General features: G+C 44.2%; 1 protein-coding gene across 5 annotated transcripts in view; it reads right to left on the bottom strand.

The window, feature by feature from the left end:
* Positions 1–12,770, bottom strand: part of KANSL1 (KAT8 regulatory NSL complex subunit 1) — a 184,084-nt gene extending 171,314 nt beyond the window's left edge. For 2 of the 5 annotated variants that reach the window (XM_038385923.2, XM_043503460.1), the window contains exons 1-2: positions 12,724–12,744; positions 10,816–10,967 (exon numbers count right to left, since the gene is read on the bottom strand). The gene's annotated coding sequence lies outside the window, so the exon portion shown is untranslated. Of the gene's footprint in view, positions 1–10,815; positions 10,968–11,527 lie in introns of all 5 variants that reach the window. The other 3 variants (XM_038385927.2, XM_043503461.1, XM_043503459.1) reach the window with 3 other exon arrangements.
* Between the last annotated feature and the right edge of the window lie 3,676 nt (positions 12,771–16,446).

Below are 16,446 nucleotides of genomic sequence, written 5' to 3'. Positions count from 1 at the left end.
GAAAGTAAGTATAGGTCCTCTACTTAGCTGGGAAGAAGAGCTAATAACTGGTGATATCTATAAAGCAGAGGTGTTTCATGTCTATTTTGCTTCAGTCTTCACTAAAAGGATTAAAGATGCTTGACATAATTAATACTAACAAGGGGGAAGAAATGCAAACCAAAATAGGGAAAGAACAGGTTAAAGAATATTTAGACAAGTTAGATGTATTCAAATCGGCAGGGCCTGCTGAAAGTCACCCTACAGTACTTAACGAACCAGCAAAAAACAACCTCAGAACCATTAGCAATTATCTTTGACAACTCCTGGAGGACAGGTGAAGTCCCAAAATACTGGAGAAGGGGAATTTTTAATCTTGAGAACAAGAAGACTAAAATGGGACCTGATAACAGTCTGCAAATATGTTAAGGGCTGTTAGAGGAAAGTGGATCAATTGTTCTCCAGGTCCATTGATGGTAGATGAAGTAGTAACAGGCTTAATCTCCAGCAACAGAGATTTAGTTTAGATTTTAGGAAAAATTTAACTATAAGGGTAATTAAGCTTGGAATAGGCTTCCAAGGGAGGCTGTAGAATCCCCATCATTGGAGGTTTTAAAAAATGAGTAGGACAAAAATCTGTAATGGGTTGGTCTAGGTTTACCTGATCTTATACAGTGCAGGGTGCTGGACTTCATTACTTCTCAAGGTCCCTTCCAGCCCTACATTTATGTCATTTTATAACCAGTATAAAAAAGGTTCCTTATAACATTATAGCTTATTCCTGTTCCTGTACAGCAGGGGTGAGGAACCTTTTTTCTAGCAGGGGCCATTGACCCACATTAAAAAAAAAAAAAAAAAAAAAAAAAGTCAGAGGCCACACACAGCCCCACAAGGAGTGGGGTGCGGAGGCTTGGAGCTTCCCCCTGCAGATGAGTGAGCTGGTGCTCGCAGCTCCAGCCCTGTGGGAGGGCTTGGGGCTTCCCTAAGCTCTAGGGTAGGGCCAGAAATGGGTTCAGAGTGTGGGAGGGGGCTCCTGGCTGGGGCCAAGGGGCTTGAGGTGCAGGAGTGGGCTCAGGGCTGAGGTGCGGTTCTGACTATGGGTGCGGAAGGAGGTTTAGGGTGTGGGCTCTGGGTGGGAGATTGGGTGTGGGAGGGGGCTCAGGGCTGGGACAGAGGGTTGGGGTGCATGTGGGGGTGCGGGGTCTGGGCGGGAGTTTGGGTTCAGGAGGGGGCTCCTGGCTGGGGTAGGGGTGCAAGAGGGGGTGCAGGCTCCGGCCAGGAAGCGCTTACCTCGGCCGGCTCATAGTCGGCAGCACAGTAGGGCTAAGACAGGCTCCCTGCCTGCCCTGGCTTTGTGCTGCTCTCCTCCCCAAGGTGGCCAGCACATCCAGCCCCTAGGCGGAGGGGCCAGGCGGGTCTGCACAGTGTGCACTGCCCGCACCTGCAGGTGCCGCCCCGGCAGCTCCCATTGGCCAATGGGAGCTGTGGAGCCGGCACAGGGGGCAGCGCGCAGAGCTTCCCTCATCACCCCTCCACCTAGGGGCCACAGGGACATGGTGGTGAGCCAGCGCTCACAGCTCCAGCCCCTTAGGAGGGCGCCGAGGCTCAGAGCGTCCAGCCCACAGCGCAGAAACTTGCCACAGGCCAGATGAAAAGAAGCAGTGGCTGGATCCAGCCCGTGGGCCAGAGGTTTCCCACCCCTGCTGTACAGGAATAAGTTATACCAATATAAGCACTTTTTATACTGGTTAAGTGCACCCACACTAAGGGATTGTGCCACTTGAACTACACTACAGTACTAATACTACTACTACTAACACACTGGTTGAGGTAAAGCAGTACAACCTTCATGTTTCAACAAGGCCTGAACGTACTGCTTCCAGGTAGCAACTGCAAGACACTGGTGATTTTCTTTTTTTTAAGATGAGTCCCACCCTGGGTCTGCCCATCAATGCTGTTAGTTATGGAAGTCATAGATTACGTATCTACCTAATTTTTTCAGGACAACATTTTGCTATCTGATCCAATTGCCAGCCCCAGTGCAGGGCCTGAAGATCCACTGCTTCTTCTAGTGGCCAAGATAAGGCCCTCAAGTGGGAAAGTCAGTGATCTTACTTACCTTATCTGGCTGAGAGCTCCATAGTCTTGGTCCTGCTCCTGTGAAGGTACCGTCTCCTGTGGTCATAAGTCCCCCCGTTTTGTTTGACAGTTTCATTGTTCCAGTGGAACAGATCTGTCTTTAGAGGTCATGGAGGAAGAGACAGCCTCTCAGATAGCTAGGACCAGATCCATGCATGACCTTGAAAATCAGTCCAGTGTCCTTGAACTGTACTCTGTATTTAAAACAATGGGAAGCCAGTACAAAGAACAGCTATCAGGGTGATGTGTCCTCAGCGGTGTTGGATCAGGTACATACCTGGACTATGCAAGAGCTATACTGGCTTCGTAAGGGTAATATGAAAAAACTGTTTGTGGGAAAAGGTCAGATGAAGACGACCTAGGTAGTAGCAGTGTTCGCACTGAGCTCTGGATCTATTTCCCACTGGTCCAAAAAAAACTGCCCTTTAGAATGGCAGGGTATTGAACCAAGATAGGATTTTACAATGGCAGAAGCATCCCTGGCCACTTTATTAAAAAACACAACAACCACACACACACAATATCTGGGATTTAGATCAGCACAAAAGCAGAGAAGGTAGAAGTCTCCTACCAATGATAAATGGTTCCAGTAGCAGTATGTGTTCAGACATAAGCACCACAGAAACAGAAAGACATCTGGACAGACGAAATCGTTGAATAAACAGGGAACATTTCTCATAGCAATGAAGAGAAAAAGGATGACTGTTTCCAATCCTCTCTACATTCTGTCTTGGAAGAGTTTTTTGCTAATCTGAAAGACCTAACTGAGAATCAAGATTTCTAGTTCCATGCCTCCAGACAGCCCATGTCTAAATCGTGCCCCTTCTTGCTGCACATCTCACCATCTTTCCTCTGTCCACACAGCTAAAACACTTGCTCAGGCCCTCATCTCCCATAAAGTATTTTACCACACCATCACCTCTCCATTATATCCATCCAAAATGCTGCTGCAAAAACCATTTGAATTCAGACCTCGACTCCCTTTGCACCCTCCACTACACGAGCTACTTGTCTTTTCTTTTAAAGCACTTCACAGCTTAGCCTCACCTTCCCTATCATCTCATATATGCTATTGGACAGTTGACCCCTGCCCTCATTCAACCAACAATACCAGCTCATGAGTCCACTTTTAGCTCAAACATCTTCACGTTTTCTCCAATGCCTTCCCTTAAGCACAGGAAAAGCTCCCTGTAAAAATCTGCAGAGCCACTACATTATCTTCCTTCAAATCTCTTAAAACCCTCCGCTGCTCTGATGCTTACAAAACACTCAGCAATGGTTAGGCAACTGGTATGCTGACTGCTGCTTATTACACTAATTATCATAGACAATTACTTTATGTTCCCCACATCAGATTGTTGCCTTCACCTATTCTCATTGTACTTAGATTGTAAATTCTTTGGGACAAAGATAGTCTTGTTATATGCATGTACGGTGCATAAAGTAATGGAGTCCCCAATTTTGCCTGGGGCCTCTAGGTGCTATTGCAATACAAGTTATGCTACTATAGGAAACTCAAGTATATGGAGAGACTCCTAACCTTGCAAAGAAAACTAGAAGTTTGAGAAACAAGCAGAAGTTAGAAAGAACAGGGGTCACAGAAGAAAAGTGAATTACAGAAATCCCTGGAAACACTCCACTTTCTAATCCAACTTTATTTTTTGCATACTGGCTTCCAGGTTTATAGAACGCCACTAGCCATCACCTTCAGCCCCCAACTAAAACCTCTCCAACGCATCATCAAGGATCTACAACCTATCCTGAAGGATGACCCATCACTCTCACAGATCTTGGGAGACAGACCAGTCCTTGCTTACAGACAGCCCCCCAATCTGAAGCAAATACTCACCAGCAGCCACACACCACACAACAGAACCACTAACCCAGGAACCTATCCTTGCAACAAAGCCCGTTGCCAACTCTGTCCACATATCTATTCAGGGGACACCATCATAGGGCCTAATCACATCAGCCACGCTATCAGAGGCTCGTTCACCTGCGCATCTACCAATGTGATATATGCCATCATGTACATTGGCCAAACTGGACAGTCTCTACGTAAAAGAATGAATGGACACAAATCAGACGTCAACATTCAAAAACCAGTCGGAGAACACTTCAATCTCTCTGGTCACTCGATTACAGACCTAAGAGTGGCTATCCTTCAACCAAAAAGCTTCAAAAACAGACTCCAGTGAGAGACTGCTGAATTGGAATTAATTTGCAAACTGGATACAATTAACTTAGGCTTGAATAGAGACTGGGAATGGATGAGTCATTACACAAAGTAAAACTATTTCCCCATGGTATTTCTCCCCCCCACCGTTCCTCAGATAGTCTTGTTAACTGCTGGAAATAGCCTACCTGGCTTATCACCATGAAAGGTTTTCCTCCTTCCCCCCCCCTGCTGCTGGTGATGGCTCATCTTAAGTGATCACTCTCCTTACAGTGTGTATGATAAACCCATTGTTTCATGTTCTCGGTGTATATCAATCTCCCCTCTGTTTTTTCCACCAAATGCATCCGATGAAGTGAGCTGTAGCTCACGAAAGCTTATGCTCTAATAAATTTGTTAGTCTCTAAGGTGCCACAAGTCCTCCTTTTCTTTTTGCGAATACAGACTAACACGGCTGCTACTCTGAAACAGGTTTATTAAATATTCCAACAACAACAAAAAGACACATTCAAAATAAAAGGGCACACTCTACTCTCTGAGCCCTAAACACAGAACTGCGAGATCTCTGTCTGGTTCCACAACTATAACTAGAGACAAACCTGAGCTAATACAGATCCATCACACAATGGCAAGATCATTGATTTCAAATATTTTTCTATAACATTACAACAGGCTCTCTTGGGCCTCTCAGATTATTGGATAAATTTTGGAGTTGCTTAATAGAGTCAAGGAGGAAAAGTAAATTCCTCATGCAAAAAGCTACATAGTCCAATTGAAAAGTAATACTTTTAGTTAAAAAAAGCAGACACTTTTAGTTACTAAATTGCTTAATTTGATGCTCAAGTTTACAATTAAAAATCCACTGCTTGTTCCTATATTCAAAGAAAGTCTACAATTTGGGAACTTATGTTTTGATAATTAAAAAAAAAAAAAGTTGAGGGGAATGATTTTAACTTCTGTCCCTAGAAACTCTGTGGTATAAAGTACCTAAAATTGAAAATAATCAACTATGAACCATAGTAATGTGTCTTTTTGTAAGGTGGGGGGGGGAAGAAAATGGTAATGAAGGATATTTCACCATGATAGAATAAATTAACTTTGCCACAGAATTTAAGCATTCTATCCACAGAATATGGTCCCATTGTGCCATGAAGTATACGGGTTCTTGATTATAGTAAGCAGGTCAATGGTCTATCTTGTCTAATAGTCTGTCTGATAGTGGGAAATTCTGCATGTTTCAGAGTAAGGCATAAGCCTCTTTCCAATACTGCACTCATCTGTGGAATATGGATAAGTACATCTTCCTATAGGGGAAGATACAGGTAGACAGGTAGTATCTACTCATACTCCACAAACTACTGACAACACTGAAATTATCAGACCAACTGGAACACACAGTGTTGACTTTTATGGCATAGTGTAAGGCTAATGGACACAGTTCACCACTGTCTTGGCCTTGCACCTTGTGTCATAATATACATTGATGCTAAATGGTTGTACAGTGCTACCAAATCAAACGGTAGGATTTTACATTAGTTTTGCACAGATGTGACTGCACACAAGGCGGAGGACAGTATAGACCAGTGGTTATCAAACTGCAGGTTGCGGCCCAGGACTGGGTCGCAGTGGCTCTGGTCAGCACTGCTGACCAGACCGTTAAAAGTCCCGCTGGCGGTGTTGCCCAGCTAAGGCAGACTAGTCCCTACCAGTTCTGACACTGCGCTGCACCCGGAAGCGGCCAGCAGCAGCTCATGCTCCTAGGTGAGGGGGCCACGGGGCTCTGCGTGCTGCCCCTGCCCCGAGCACCAGCTCCGCACTCCCACTGGCTCCCTGCCAATGGGAGCTGCGTGGGACAACAGTGCCTGTGGGCGAGAACCATGCCCAAGGTAAGCCCACGCCACAATCCCCTGCCCCAGTCCTGAGCCCCTCCCTCCCCAACCCGGAGCCCATTCCTGTACCCCAAACCCTTCATCCCCAGCCCCATCCCAGAGCCCTAATGCCCTCCAACACCCCAATCCCCTGCCACAGCCCAGAGCCCCCTCCCACACCCTGAACCCCTCATTCCCAGCCTGCAGCCCTCACCCTCCACACCCCAACCCTCTGCCCCAGACCTGAGCCCCTCCCAAACCCCTCTGCCCCAGCTCCATTGATTCACAAAACAACAATTTTCTTCAACTGGATCGCCAGAAAAAAAGTTTGAAAACCACTGGTATAGACTCAGTCCCCATCAATTTACTCAGGTTTTTGCCTAAGAAGCATGATGGAATGAGTTACAGGAATGTTTCTTAAGAAACTTAAACTGATGCTGGTCAACATGTTGATTTTATATTGAGGGCTGTACATGGTCCCCAAGATTGATGCAAGTCTTAAAGGAATAAAATAAAAGTTATAAATAAAACTAACATGTATCATCTTAGCAAAACTGGCATAGCTCAAGCTGTAACTTTATTGCTTTAATTACTAAATTATGAAGAGTTATTTCACTTTTGTGTGATGAAGGGGAAAACACCTGGAGGGAAATGTGATCCTGCACCAAATGTAAACCCATTGCCATCTGGGACACCAGCAAGGTGAAGGCTAGCAGTGTTATGGGAAAAGAAAAGAACTTATGCTCAAATCTGTTAGTCTCTAAGGTACTCCTTTTCTTTTTGCGAATACAGACTAACACGGCTGCTACTCTGAAAAGTGTTATGGGAGTGATGCTTTCAGTTTTTAAGGGTGGATCTACACTAGGAACTTTTGTATCCTTTCTTTAGCACCAGTGCAGCTCCACTGATGTTGACAATGGTGGAAGTATTAGCGTAGACATCAGACAGGCATTTTAACCATGATGTTCCCTAATCCTGTTCTGCAGAGTAAAATGATGCCGTGGTAAACATATCTGCATCCATTCTACACAAGTGCTTCCACTCCTGGTAGCAACAGTGGAGCTGCACATGTGCTAGAAAAACAGTATAAAGGTTTAGAAGCATTAGCTAGTTGTTAACAGGAATGGGGGTATATTTCATCTGTTAAAAGAAAGTGCCTGGAATAGCCAGCCCAAAAGGAAAAAGAGTAGCTGAAAGTCTTCCAATACTTCTTTATCCTTACCAAAAGGAGACCAAAGCCCCTGCCTCAGGCTCACGGCAACATTTTTTTTTTTTAAATTGATTTGACTTTCTACAAATATGGTCTTTTGCTTTTTCTCATCTTCTGAGGCAACAGAAAATCTGGGTATTTCAAGACACTGTCAGCTTTCAGTGGTTGATAATAAAAGATTCATATGTTAAAAGTCTTCTCTGTTTTACTAGCAACCTCTTAGATTAACAACAATAGTTGTAAAAGTCTATTACTTTTCACAATTGACGCTGTTGGTTTACTTTTTGCAGGTCACTCTGATTAGACAATAAAACTAGACTGGCCAATTTCACTGTTTTTTATCAGTTTCCACTTAGTCTTCTGCCCTAGAACAACACTATTAACCTATGGGGTTTCCCCCCCCCCCTCACACACACACACACACACACACACCCCATTCAAGTTCTGTGTGACTAAACCTCGCTCCTGCTGGCATGTGTGTGCATGAGCTATAAGAAATCTCATATAAGGAGCTACACTAAACTTGGCGGCTGTGCTTAAGGATGACCTCATCTTCTGCACTCACATTTGCATTATATGCAATGATTTGGCATTAGTCTGTGATATCCCAATAAAATTTTAGGGAAACCTATCATTTATTGAGGGAATAAAGCAATAATGACAACTAACTGAGAACTAGAACTATTAGCCAGCACCAGCACAAAAGATGAGTGGGTGCAGGGACACCGCTACCCCCAGTAAAGTGCAGGGATATCCCCTTGGTGAAGCCCAGCCCCACTCCAAAAATGCTGGGAATGTGCTGAAAGTCCTAACAAGATGCTATGCCTGTATCCTTCTTGAAGAGCTATATTTCTATCATTATCAGATGCTTACTAGCCAGAGGATGTGAACCACTTGCTTCAAACACATCCTCTCACCCAGACCTTTCGGACTACTGGAAGGCAGAAGAAATTAATTCTCTCCCTCTTACACCTACCCCAGAGCCTCCTGATTCTAGTGAAGGGAGGTTGCTTTCATTACTCTACCCTTTCCATAGCCTCCATTTTTTGGTTCTCTCTCAGCCACCAAGAACAGCTCAGGTTACTTAACTCTGGTGCTATTTAACAACTTTTCCAAGCTGCAGCATGAAGCCAACATGGTTTGTCCCTTTCACTGAGGCCTACTGGGCCCTGAATATCAGCAATTAAACTGACCAGAATCTTATCATATTACATCACACTCAAGACATGAGGCTAACTACATTTAATTTTATAAGGTGTCCCAGGATATCTGTAGACAGGCATCAAAGTGCACTATATACCTATGGCAAACTCTTACCTAGTTAATCCATTAACCAATTTTAAAATTGTCATATATTAATTAGTCTTTTTCAATATATTTTTCAAACACATCTAGGCCTGCTTTTCATAGGTGCTGGTCACCTATAGCTCCCATCAACAGAAGTTACAGGAACATAGCACCTTCAGGGGGAGTGGGGGGGGGGGGGAAAATCACATGCTAAAATGTAGCGGCAACCTCCAAAACTTGTAGCAGAGAACTATATTAAATAGTATTAGGGTTTTATGTTGTTGATGTTGTCAATACATACACAGCATAGGGTTAGGGTTAGGATCTATACTTTTATGCTGACCAGCTGCTGATCAATCACTAATGTAGACTTGTCTAAATATCCATATGAATGGATTTATTAGCTATTTTATTGTAACATATTGTAAATTCCACCCTATGCAATCCCACTGAAGGCAGGGTCATTCATTTGCCCTGTATAGTTTGGGGGGGGGGGGGGGAGGGGGAGGAGAGAGTTGGCTTTCATAACAACCAAGAAAAATGCTTAGTATGGAGAAGGATTGTGACCCTTTCTCCTTTTATGACTGTTGACCTTTCTGATTTTTATTAAATGCATACAGCTTGGCAAAAGACAGCTATAATCCTTACATTATAATAATCACTATCACCAATAAAATGCTTTACTTCTTCAAAGCAGTGTACAAATATCAACTAATCCTCCCAACCCCCTTTTTCAGGCACATCAGTATTATCCTCATTTTACAGATGGAGAAAACAAGGCACAGAGAGGTGAAGTGACTTACCCACCCCAAACAGTGACTCAGCAGAAGACTAAAGATTAGAATTTTAGATTTCCTGGGTCAATGCTGAGTACATTAGATCATGCTGACAGGCATATGCAAAACTCGGTGGGAATTACAAGCACGTATAACAATACCAAGTTTCGTGTCAGCAAAGAGAATGTGACAGCCATATACAAGCATTTGAGGGGCGTACACAACAAAGGAAAGGTATTATTTTCGGGAGAATCAAGTAAGAATCTAGGACCAGTGGGATAAATCTAAAGAGGGGAAAAAAGGCCGAATATCAGGAAACATTTCCTAATGGTGAAATCAGTCAGACTGAAGCAGTGGAAGCTCAATTTAATGAGTCAATTAAAACTAGGATGAACAAAGCATTAGACAGAATACCTTAAGGATCAATCCTTCACTAAGTAGAGTAATGGGGGCTGCATTAGAATAAACTAGATTGGACTCGGTAGATGTGCTCCATTCCCCTGCAGTCTTTATTATTTCTAAAATGTTTCAAAAGTCCCAGCAATATTCTGCCTTATGTATAAGTTGTTCACTTCATCAAGCCCTGTCAAGTATTTACAAAAGACAAAACCCCAAAGACTTGGTAGTAGCAGGTTATAACTTCATATAGTCTGAGTGGCATTGACAATATGGAGACACTGTCAATTCTAATGCATTTGGAAATCTCCACAGATTTTCTGTCCTGCTTATCAGGTTTTCAGACTGAGCTGATTTACACTCTGGAAGATAATTTCTACTAATTCTGTAAAATTATTAAAAATATTAAGGAAGTTATTGCAAGGATATTTGGATCCCACATTTTCAGCAGGGACTACCCAACTACTAATTTACAACATACAGTGACCTCCCAAATACGCTACGTCAGAAGGCCTTAGTTCATAGTGTCAAAAACTGATATAGCATTTCTGGTACCATGCTGAGTGATCCTGAAATACTTAACTAAAATTATAGTTATTAATAAAAAAAATTAAATTCACACTTAAAAAAATATATACGCACACTCACAAGAAGCTAAAATAAAATAACACACCAGAAGTTATTGCATTTTTCCAATTTTAGACAAATTATTTTCTTCCTCAAAAAGAGATCAAATCTAGATATGGAAAGTGAACTTTTGTTTGAGCTACATTCCTGGATCTTCATTTTCTGGTTAGATATGTCTCATGGAAGTGACAGAATGGTCCTGGTTTTTAAACCTTTCCTGAGAATAAACAGCACCCTCAGACTTCTAAACAAAGACTTCAGATACCATGGTGCTTTTCACAATTCAGGCATTTCTGTATTGAGTAGAACTCTGAAGACAATGTACCATTATAAAAATGAAGAGATGGTAGGTCCTACCTTGCAGGACATCTTGATAGAATCCATAGTGTCTGGAGCAGTTCAGAAGAGACTCAAGATTGAGTTGTGAGGGACTCTTAATCTTTCCAGATCCAACCAAGTTCTAGTAGTTCTGCAAATCTTTCTTATTTGAAGAAGTGGAAATCTGGTATCTGTAACAAAAAAAAAAAAATTTAATTAGGGGAAAGAAATATAGATTGCAAACAACTTGCCTTAAGGGAGAAAAAAAAAAAAGAGAAAAAAAAATCAGGATTTAGGGAGAAATAGATTTATCATCACCACCTTACCCCAGAAAGACAGAATATAGAGCAAACCCACAAAGCAAACTGTGTAAAGAATTATTCTTGGAAAACTAGACACAACTCTGTAAACTTCTGGAGGACAAGACAGTTGGAAAGCATAAACAAAAATCTGCACACTAGATAGATTAATGATTCAGGTAAAGAGATCAAAATAATGAAAAAATGGATTGGTATTTAGGCACCTAACTCCCTTAGGCTCTTATGAAAATCCCATTTTAGGAAATCCCCTCCATGTTAAATTACACCTTAATCACTTAATTTCACATCACATTTAGGAACATCTGCCACCCTAATTTATTTTTCAGGACAAGGACTTCGGCGGTGAGGGAGGGGAATAGTTTACAAGAAAAGAAGTCATTTGGTTATTTCTGATGTGGTTTTGTTTGTTTTAAATCGTTCTAGAAACCCACCTTGAGAGTCTGGAATTTGCCATTTTTAAAAATGTTTGGGTAAAATGGAGGATTGGAAAAAATGGGTATTTTCCCCCCCCAATAATAGTTTCTACCCCATTTCCTAACATTGAATATCTAAAGTCTTTACAGCCTCTATGCCATGCTTGCTGCTGTGACGCTTTGGCACGTTAGTGCCAGAGCCGCCTTCTCTTGCTCCTGTAAATTCCTTCGGGATCGTTGGGATTTTGCACGGCCGTGGTCGTTTTGTTTCCTTAACACAAGTAAACACACAAAACCTAAACGCCCGATGAGAAGCCCCAACGGATGAACAGCCTGGAAACTCAAATGCACGGTTCAGCCTCGCTGCAGCTCGGGAGTTAGAAACTGTCCTTGCGCCAGGCACTTGAAACCCTCTTCAAACACGACGCTACCCCAGAGCCCGTCTAACCCCCCCCCCCCTCCGCCCCCTCCTGTGTATCCGACCTGCCCAAAGGAGGCGACCCGGTGGGATCTCCGCTGGCGGCTGGCCCAGGTTGGATCTCATTCCCGGCCCACCTAGGGATGTCCCCGGCTCGACACCCCATCCCTGCTCTATCGCCTCCCAGCATTTGGCCTGCTCGTTTAGCCATCACCATTGTTGCAAATGCAACAAAATATCCCTTCGTTTCGAGTGGGACTGAGCCGCTGCCGCTCTCGCCCCTGATCCCGGCGTCTAACATCTAGCGCCGAAGTGACGGCTCGCTCCCCCCCCCCCCGTCGTCCCCCCCCCCCCCCCAAAACTCACTTTCTGGCCGTGCAATCATCATGCCTCCTGCTTCCCCCTCCCCCCGCCTCGGCCTGGTGAATTAGCGCTCAGCAATCGCTCCTCTCTGCGGAGCAGCAGGAAGCAGGCTGGAGCAGAGAAAGTTCTGGCCCTCCCCCCACCCCCAGCCCCCCCAGCCCCAGTGACTCCTCGCACAAAGTTGCGGGACTGGGGCTCCCAGCACTACTTGGCCTGTTGTCTGTGGCAGCACCCGAGGGGGTGATCGGTGCCTCTGCCAGCCACACGCTCCTCTCTCCCGGCAGCATGCATTTGCCATGCTCCGGACCCCCCCCACTGCCTCGCACCGCAGCCTCGCTGCCCGCCCCGCCCGTGACCCCCGGCCCGCCGCTTCCCGGCTCCCTTTCCCCGATTGCACCAGCTCCTGCTCCTGCTCCCACATCCCAGCACCTACCTGCACAGCTCAACCAGCCTTGAAGTGGGGATCTTCCGCCCTCCTCCCTTCTCATTGGCCGCGGGGAGGGCATGTGCCGGTGTGGTTGGATGAGGGGGTGTCAGTCAGAAGCAGGGGGCGGGGCGGCAGGGGTGATTGATGCGGGTGTCTCGGCTTGTCCCTGCCTCTGCTTGTGTTTCCCGGAGATGTTGGGGGGGGGGGAGGCCTGCGTGGGGCAGCCAGGCAGGGCCCATCACCTGGATCAGGCCCCCCCCCTCCGCCAAGTCACTCACCCTCATGCTTGAATGAGATAAGGGGCAAACTGCACAGCTGACCCCCGCCCCACAGTCCTGTGAACGCAGATACTGTGTGAAATGGGGAGGGGGGAGTAAATACCCCTGTCGTGCAGAAGGAGGGCAAGAAAGGGGGGATCCTGTTGTTCTCAGCATTGTCGGCTTCTGAGGGTACAGGAACCACATTTGCCTCAGAGTCAGAGATCTCTGAAGACAAAATGCCTCTGATCTTTTGGAGCTGAGATTGGGTTTGATAAACACAAGTGTATGCCATCACACCTCTTCAAGGCCCAAAGGGGGAAAGAAAATCTGGGGAGCACCTGTAATGTTACAGCACACAGCTCTGAGCTGGGGAACACAGAGGAGAGGGAGATGGAAAAGCAAAAGGATTCCTGCAGTTAGGGTGACCATGTGTCCCTGACTATTTTTCGGCATCTGTCCCTGTTGGTTTTACAAGAAAAACAAAAGTGTTTTTTTCCTGTTATTGGCACATAACCTATTAGCAATTCCCCCAAAGACTGTCCCCCTGAAGAAACCACTAGCTGAGCCAGGGCAATTGTTATTAGGCTAAGTGCAAAAGCCCCACAAGGATTGTCCACTAACATATCTGTCACACATTGGAGGCCCTGACACAATACTTTCCAATGATCCCCCACATCGACATAAACCAAGAGTAAGCGAAACCTGGGTGGTGATGTGACACCATGCACCAGATTGCAATGCCCAGAGGAGAGCCACTGCTGTAGGATGGGTGTGGAGTGGGCTTGCTTGCCTTCCAGGAACCCCCTCCCCCAACCACCACCACCCGGACCTCCCTTCCTCAAACAGCCTCCAGTGCCAGGGCACAAGGTGTAGCTGCGGGTGGTCAGTCCCTCCTCAGCAGTTTAGTATAGTGCACCCATTTAATTGGAGGCGCCATCTGCCCCTGGTTTTTAACGTTAAAATTCTAGTGCAGACAAGGCAACTTGCACTTTTAACTCATGAGCCTGATAGGCTCTTCCCTAGGTATTACCTTGATCTGCTAACCTGTTAAAACTACAAGTTGCCTTATCAACACTAGGATGTTAACATATATTAGAACACACATATTGTTTCCTAGCAAAGGCAAGCCCTTTATGTTGTTTTTTTCTTGTTATACTGTAAATTTCTTCATTCTCAATGGAGTAAGTGTGGTTACTGCTGCTGCAGCAGTTTATTCAATAATAACATTTCAGATAAAGGGCAAGAATCCATGTCCAGGAGACCCATGGTAGGAAAAGCTGTTTTTTTAGTGCATGTAAAGTGTCTCTCTCACATTTTCTGTCCAGAGATTTTTCAGCTGGGGCATAAGTAGCATACAGTTGATAAACTTGCAGTTTTCAAGAGGTCTTTACATCTTCAGTTGCTCCCTCACCCCATCCCCCATCCTCCCAGGATCAGAAGACAAAGGCAGACAACCATTTTTAAGTATGAGACCCTTTCTGAAATGTAAGACTACAAATGCTAAATTGTTAAGTAATCTGATTTATTTTAGTCACTTCACAGTGCAATCTTTTGTTCTATTTATGTTTGATATTCTTTGTACATAAATGGCCAGATTATTATAACATACATTGCAGTAGGGAGAATCCTACCCAGGGCCTGAGAGTGATTAAATAATATTACTTGCTACTCTACATTTTCAAGACACTGTTCAAGCATTAGGTAGTTAAGCCTCATAACCCTGCCATGAGATAGGTATAAATATCCCCATTTGGGAAAACTGAAGCAAAGAGAGGATACGTAACTTATCCAAGGTTGGTCAATGCTAGAGCCAGTATTAGAGCTCAGTTCCTGGTTTCTATCCCCATTCTCTATCCACTCAATCACATCTAGAAGAGTAATGTTTGTAACCTTTAAAATTGAGGAAAGGAGAGCTATGCCATAAACTCCACAGGAAACAAGTTCCAATTGCCTGGGACAGCAACAGAGAAGGTTTGGGCATCCACTGATCCCCTTGCAATGATGGAACTCCAAAAATCAAGATAGTGTCACCCACCAGCTGAGTCTGACAGAGTTTAATATAGCTGGAGGTTTTGAAAAGTGACTAGCTGAACAAACCAAAATGCAACTGATGTGCAAAAAGCCTGAGATTTTTTTTTTGTGTGAAGTCTAAGATGACAATCATACTGTACAGGATGATATTCCTAAACTTAAGAGGGAAACTAGAGAAAAGATACTTGTGCATCAAAAATCACTGATGTGAAATTCCCGTTCTGTTCTTTCTTAGAATTGGATCCTAATTTTTTAAAATATGTCTTTAATTTTGTAGGTTACTTGGTAAAGCAGACACCCGGACTACAGGGAATTTATGTTCCGTCCTCTCCATAAACCATTCTGGAGGAATTCTAGGATAGAATGATGCTAGAATGGTACCAGATCTGAGAAGTGTTTATATGTTTTAAGAACAGTGGGTTTGTTTAATTAGTCAAAGAAGCTGTGTTATTAAATTTCTTAATGGATCATTATAGAAGTGTAGCAATCATGTAACAAAGCAGCTTTTACCTTCTAGATATTGTCTTTAAAAAGCGTGACTAAATTCAGCCTGTATGGATTTGTATGCAGAATTGGATCCTGTGCAAAAACATTGTTCCTTGCGTAGAGATGATTCTTTGCCAGAGCAAGTAAAAGTTGTTTTCTTGTGGAGACATGAGGATCGGGTGCCCCCCACCTTGTTGAGGTAGGCCAGGACTGTTCTATTGTGAATCATAATAAGGAAGTGCTGATTTTAATCCACAGGACTAGGGCTCTGCAGACTGCTCTGAATTCCATTCGATTGGTGCTGTTCTGCCTCTCTAAGGAGATCAAAATCCCTGGACCATTTGAGGTATAGGGTGAAATCCTGGACCCACTTAAATCAATGGCAAAACTCCCACTGACCTCAGTGGGGTCAGGATTTCACCCATAGCATGGACACCCGCAACCTATGGAATTCACTCTGTGATTGCTGTTTTTCCTGGTCATCAGCCTTCCAGGGTGGGAGTCACGTATCTACAGAACATCACATTGCACACTATAGTCTAGCAAAGAAGCAGATTGCATCTATGAAAGCAGCCTAAAAGAAGATGTTTGTTAAGAAACAACTTTTTTTAAGAAGTGCTCCAAGTGTGTTGATTTTTAATACTGTAAGAAAGGACATCTGACACGGTGTCCATCCATGCTAGCATGGATTTGGCAAAATCCTTGAGGCCCTTCATGCAGAAGATCTGAATCTCACCCACCTAGGCAAGCCCCATGAAGAAACAGACTAAAGGCTAGAATCCATACAATTATCCTCCTGACCCTGTTCTGAGAGGAAGAAGGTATGGAAGGAGAAGCAGGATGATAATGAATTAAGCCTGCCCTTTTGTTTTGGTTTTTATGATTACTTTCTTCCTATAAGTTCAATAAATAGTTTCTACATTTTCTCCTAGTTTTGTTCTTGACTACCAGG

This window comes from Dermochelys coriacea, chromosome 27 (genome assembly GCF_009764565.3).
Source record: "Dermochelys coriacea isolate rDerCor1 chromosome 27, rDerCor1.pri.v4, whole genome shotgun sequence".
Classification (NCBI taxonomy): Eukaryota; Metazoa; Chordata; order Testudines; family Dermochelyidae; genus Dermochelys; species Dermochelys coriacea.
The sequence above is the reverse complement of the archived record's forward strand: the minus strand, read 5'-3'. Positions and strand labels throughout refer to the sequence as shown.